Genomic DNA, 6,099 nt, shown 5'->3' on the forward strand with positions numbered 1-6,099 from the left:
TGAAGACAAAGTCTGTTTCCCGTTTGGTAGGTGACCTGTTTAATGTTTTCCCTGTGTCTGGGAACTCCTTAGTGTAATTAGCGACCTTTGAACTCCACAACTAATCCTGAGCTATTTTGTATTCCTTACTCATCTTTAAGGCTGGACCTTTCTTTTCTTCAGAGTCCGCTGCCACAATTAAAGAAGAAACAGCTGCATTTCAAAGGGATTCCGATTCCAGAAGCTTAATCGTGATTGACATGTTCTTATTCTAAGCTATAAGACACTCTAAGAGTCCTTTCTTGGGTTAAAACTTCAATCATTTTCTAAAAAATTATCTCACTATGGATTTTATTCATTTTCTTTGATAACTATTCTTTGCATTTTTTAACTTGAAAGATGCTTTGCGTTTGTAGTGAATATGAGCATCTACTTCCAGTTAAAGATTTGGATGGTGTCAGACATACTCTAGACGCAAAATTGCTAAATTCCCTTTTAGTGCCAAAATATGATTATGAAATCTGATGTCTGTCGTAAGGGTAATTATTCTTCAGTAGACCCCAAAGGTACAAAAAGTGTTAAATTTCTGAAAACGGACTCAAAAAAATAGTTCATGATTTTCATAAAACCCTTCTTCATTTTTTACTAAACAATATTTTTAAAACTTTGTAAAGTCAGCAGTACTCTTAGGGTATAAGTTAATACCTTTACACTGGTGGGCACTTTTTACTTTTCTTTTTTAGATAATCAGTGTGAACGTCAGGTTTGAAGTAAATGGCCTTCTCAGGAATTCTTAAGAGAATTATTTATATAAAAAGGCTTTTTTGATTAAAGAATAGTCTGTTTCATAAACTAATTTTTTCACACCAACTCTGTTTCTCAGTTAAAATTTTTGTCATTTTTACACATTGTGTGATTTAAGATCTTTTGAAGCACAATTTTATATACAGTAACAACTAATATTTTCTTTCATGTTGTATTATAGTATTTCAGGCTGCTTTATAGATACTCATATACCCCTGTACCACCCCTGAGAGGTAGGTAGGTCGAGTTATCATCCAGAGCCTCTGTGGGGACTGCTGCCATAGCAGAACGGTCGTTTCTAAGACAAAGGTCAGAAAAGGGATGTTAATAAACAGTCCTCAGGTTTAAGGGACTTTTTTAGGATTACATCTTAAATTCCAACAAATCAGATTTAGGAGTTACTGAAAGTGAAATTGATCCATCCCTCATCCAAACTTTGCAATACTTTCCTGTTCTGACATCATTTAGATAGTTAGCTGTATTATCAGATTAGAAACCATTGTACCCAGCTGCTGAAAGGAAAAGGAGGCAAAAAGCTAAACATGGGATGAATTCTGAACCTTTTAACCTGGCTGAAGTACGTTGGTCCCTGTTATGCAAATACCTTCAATCCTCTGCTAAGTTCAGTGGAAATAATTTTCTTGAATGACAGGTTTATTCAGCAAGGATTCAGTTGGTGATTAATCCCCCTTTGATCTAGGGTATTTCACTTAACTACCAGTTACCTCGTTCTGACAAAGTGCAACTGAGATTAGGGAGATCACTAGAACACTACCAGGGTGTGCGTTTATTCTCTCTAACCTTTTAAAGCAAGGGCCAAGAATGCAATTTATTTTCAGTATTTGAAGATGTAAAGTCCTGTCTGCTAAGTTAGAAAGTCAATTGAATACCAAATGAAGTTTATTTCTTACGTAATAGAACAAACATTTCTTTTTGCTTTGACTAACAATGATTTTAGGCAACATAGGCTTTGAAGAAAGAAGAAACAAAGACTATATTCTAAGTATATCTTCTAGTTTTATTTCATGTACTAGAGTGTATACTTATTGGCCCTGCGATAAACCCAAAATCAAAGCAATGGCTACAACTTAGGCTGAGAAAATGCTTCTATTTTTATTAAACTGCATGGTTTCTCCTTGCCCTCCCCCCCATTAAAAAAAAAGTCATGCTATGTGGTAAAGAAATCCAATGGGGGAAACATGTAATACACAATTATTCATCTTAAGACTTAGGGTTTCAAAGCTTTATTTGTTAACTTTGTTCTTTCTTGAGGAAAAAAGGCTTGTTACATTGCCATCATAAGATAATCATGTTCTTTTTCAGAATGATGTTTTTTTCTATGAAGAAAGGTAAATGGTGCCATTATAAAAACAATTCAGATTATTTTAAATTATTAAAATAACTGCCTTCCACTGTATTGCTCACTATTTTTTCTGCCTTTTTCTCATTTAATTGAGTACCTCTTCTTCCATAACTTTAAGCTTTAAAATATTTTATGTAATTTTGCACAATATTTTAAGAATAAAATATTAAGATGTGTTTTATGCTAGGTTTCTCAATAAGTTCACTTAAAACTATTATCAACCTCAATGTCAGTATTTATCATCCGAGATACCAAATTTGGAGATTTATTTTCAAGTATATTTCAAGTAGGTTTCAAGACTGACTCTTAAAAAAAGAAACAATGGTGTGTAACAAAATTGTTTTTTAGTATTATTATTAATTTTATTATTACTGACAAGGCATTTTTTAAATGCTTAATAATTGTTCATTATTCTAGTAGCAGTTTGCAATGTAAGTTGCATATATACATAACTTTCTTACACGTTTTTTGGCTCAAACATTTTGTGATCCAGTTTCTAAACTGAAACAATGTCTTATGCATATCTAATTCATGTTGGTGCCGAATCAGTGTCTCTAGTTTCAATTTAGTAACCAATCTGTTTTGAAATATCTTTTGATACCAAGTTACTTAACCAGAGGAAAATTGAAAAGCAGAAAAAGACTTAAGATGGAAGGGCAGGATCCCCTGGCTATGTTGCTAAGAAACTAGTATTTTTAATAATTACTCTATGCAGTCAATATTTAGTTAATAAAATGTAATGTATTTTGAAATATGCTGTCAGAGAAAGACTATATCAAACATGTGTATACATATGTATGTGTGTATTTGTATAATGTATATGTTAGTATGTGTGACTTGGTGGGTTTCCCTATGAAATATTTGTGTATCGTGTCAAAGGAAGAATATTGAAGTCAAGTATCTTCTCTCTAAACATATTTATTAATAGTGATGGAGAGGTTCGTTAAAATGAAAATTGCCAAAGAACTCATGCAATTACTCTAGAAGATGGTTACAGCTCTTAGGAACTGAAGCCTTTTCAACTAGTTTCTAATTTTTTTCATCAGCTATTTTATGGAGATGATCATATTGTCTATGTGTAGCCTGGAGAAGTCAATGCCTTTTCTGTATGATCAGTTTACTCTGAGGTCCAGATTGACTTCTCTAGGCCCTGACTAATCTGTGTAATTGTTGGCAGTGTGGTGCTAATGTAAGATGCACAGCATTTATGGATTGTCAGGTACCCTGGGATGGAAACCACCTGCTAAATTGTTTTTTCCAGTAAGACATGTGGAAATTTATATGTCTTAATAATCCACTAAACGTTTGAGGTCAAATTGTATGTTTCCTTTATGTGTCTTCTTTTTAAATGACAGTTTCTGTAAAAACAGTATTGCTTAGTTAACATACTAATAATAGAAATGAAAAATAAAAAAAATATTATCCCTCTTAAAATTTTTACTTTTTCTTTCAAAGGACTTGAGTGCCCTCTGCAGGCTATAAAGAGATAATTAATGACTATATTTAAAGCCTGTGATTTTTTTCCCTTTTAGAAGCATAGCCTGGATTAAGCGCGATCCATTTTATTTATATTGTTAACTCTTTCATTTGCCAGTGATTGAAGAAAGAGTTTCTTTTCTTTGCCAGTAGTGTGAAAAATACTACCATTGAATTTTCCAAATCACTTAGCTGGGACTCTTTAAATGTTGGAACTATACACATTGGAACTAACCATACACATTCCCTCAAAGAAAGGAGATCAGGAAAACATTTAGCGATTTTCAAATTTGTTGGAGATTTGGAGAATAACTTGATTATTTCCCGTTACATTTTAGAATATTATACATTTGATGTAAAGCCTTTTTCAGTATGCACCATGTAAAAATTTTAAATTACATATGAGTTCTATGTATTGATCTTATTGATGGGTGATGATTGTGTTCAAGTTAAAAACCAAGGCTTCTTAGAATTTCTTTAAAGAAAGGATTGAACAGATAATGCTTTGTTGCAGTATTGTATAAGTCTGCTAAATAGAAGGATCATTTCTATTGGAAGAGCAAACGGCGGAGGTTTCACTGAGTCCCTCATTTCAGTGTACCCATACTTTCTCAACAGGTGTAACAGTTCTGTTCTTAAAGATCTAGAAGTTCATTTTGTATATAAACTATAGAACTGAAGTGCCAGTGGCTTTCTGATTCACTTAATGCTACCAGGGAAACTAAATATGATGAGAGCAGGAATGACTGGATCAAATTAATAGAAATAGATCTTTTTGCAAGCAACATAATGCTCCTGATCATCAACCTTGAAAAGTAAATTAGAACAAGCAAATTACTGTTGAAAAATTCTTTCAGCACTCTGCTGTTGCTACTCAGCTAGTCATGGCTTAGCCAGAGGCAAGGGAAAAATGCACTCAGTTTTGTATTAACAAAGGAAACATTATTAAAGGGAATGTTTACATTGTGTTTATTGAAGTGTTCAAAGAATATTTGTTGCATCTTCAACCTGCTATTCTCTAGCCTAGTGCATGAGTCATAATAAAAATGAGCTGTGTGTACATTTTAGAAAAATAACTGACATTTAACTTAATTTGTTTCTGATCTGTCTTCAAAATATTTAAGTATCAGACTTTAATACTTTCTTTTTTGAAGATTTTCATCTAAGAAATGTATCCAATAAGAAAAGACTCATTTGCTTGAATATACCTTCCAATTACTTCTAAATGTTTGGTAAAATTTTCTTTCCCAAAACAACAATGCATAAGAAATAATGAGCTAAAAATAAACCAAAAAAAAGAAAAAAAAGAACACAGCTGTGAAATTATTGAAGTGAATGTGTAACAATATGTAATATGTGCATTGGAGAAAGAGCATGATAATTGTGAGAGCTTTTGTGAGTTGCAGTTATCTTGAACTACTTCATAAAAACTAAGTTGACAATAGACAAGACAGCAAATGATAACATGTCAATCTAACATTTAAACATTTAAGAAGTAACGGGGCGCCTGGTTTGGCTCAGGTCATAATCTCATGGTTCCTGGGTTCAAGCCCTGTGTCAGGCTTTGTGCTGACAGCTCAGAGCCTGGAGCCTGCTTCAGATTCTGTGTCTCTGTCTCTCTCTCAAAAATAAATAAACAATAAAATTTAAAAATTTTTAAGAAGTATTGTATGTACTGGTAAGATGGGAAATTAATAATTAAAAGTTCAGAAATAATTTTAGCCTTTCACCTATCTAAAATGAACAATTGAAATCACTTTTATATTTTAGAAGTAGGAAAAGTATAGTATTTAACAGGGATTAAAATACCATATTTTACTTGGTCTCTTAATAAGTGTTGTTGAGTGTAATTGAGTATTCTGCAGTCTCTTATGGATTGACTAATTTTTGAAGACATTTTTCTTAGATTCACCAATAGGACAGGTTGTCAATCTTCTACATTTCAGCCTAAAAAATATATCTATCACAATTAGCAAAGATCATTAGCACATGCTGTAGGCTATTGAGAACCTCTTAGCCAGATATTTTATTACTTACCATTTCTACAACATATACTTTAAAATCCAGAAAGAATTGATAAAAATTACTTAAAAGTTATGAATTGCTATATTTAAGTTTATATTTTAAATGAATTTTATTTAACATTCCTAAAAAACTTATCTTTGTCCATATTTAAAAAAAAATTTTTTTTTAATCTGGAAAAAAGCAAATGCCTCTAATGCTGATTTTACTAAGGAAGTAACCAAGGAAAAGTGGTTAGTAATGTGTATAGCTTAGTTAATACTGGCAAGAGGACTTTTTTTTTTAAGTTTATTTATTTATTTTGAGAGAGAGAGAGAGAGAGAGAGAATCCCAAGCAGGTTTCACAGAGCCTGATGCAGGACTTGAACTCACAAACTGTGAGATCACGACCTGAGGTGAAGCTGGACACTTAACCAACTGAGCCGCCCAGGCACCCTGCAAGAGGACTTTTTAAC

This window comes from Lynx canadensis, chromosome B3 (genome assembly GCF_007474595.2).
Source record: "Lynx canadensis isolate LIC74 chromosome B3, mLynCan4.pri.v2, whole genome shotgun sequence".
NCBI lineage: Eukaryota > Metazoa > Chordata > Mammalia > Carnivora > Felidae > Lynx > Lynx canadensis.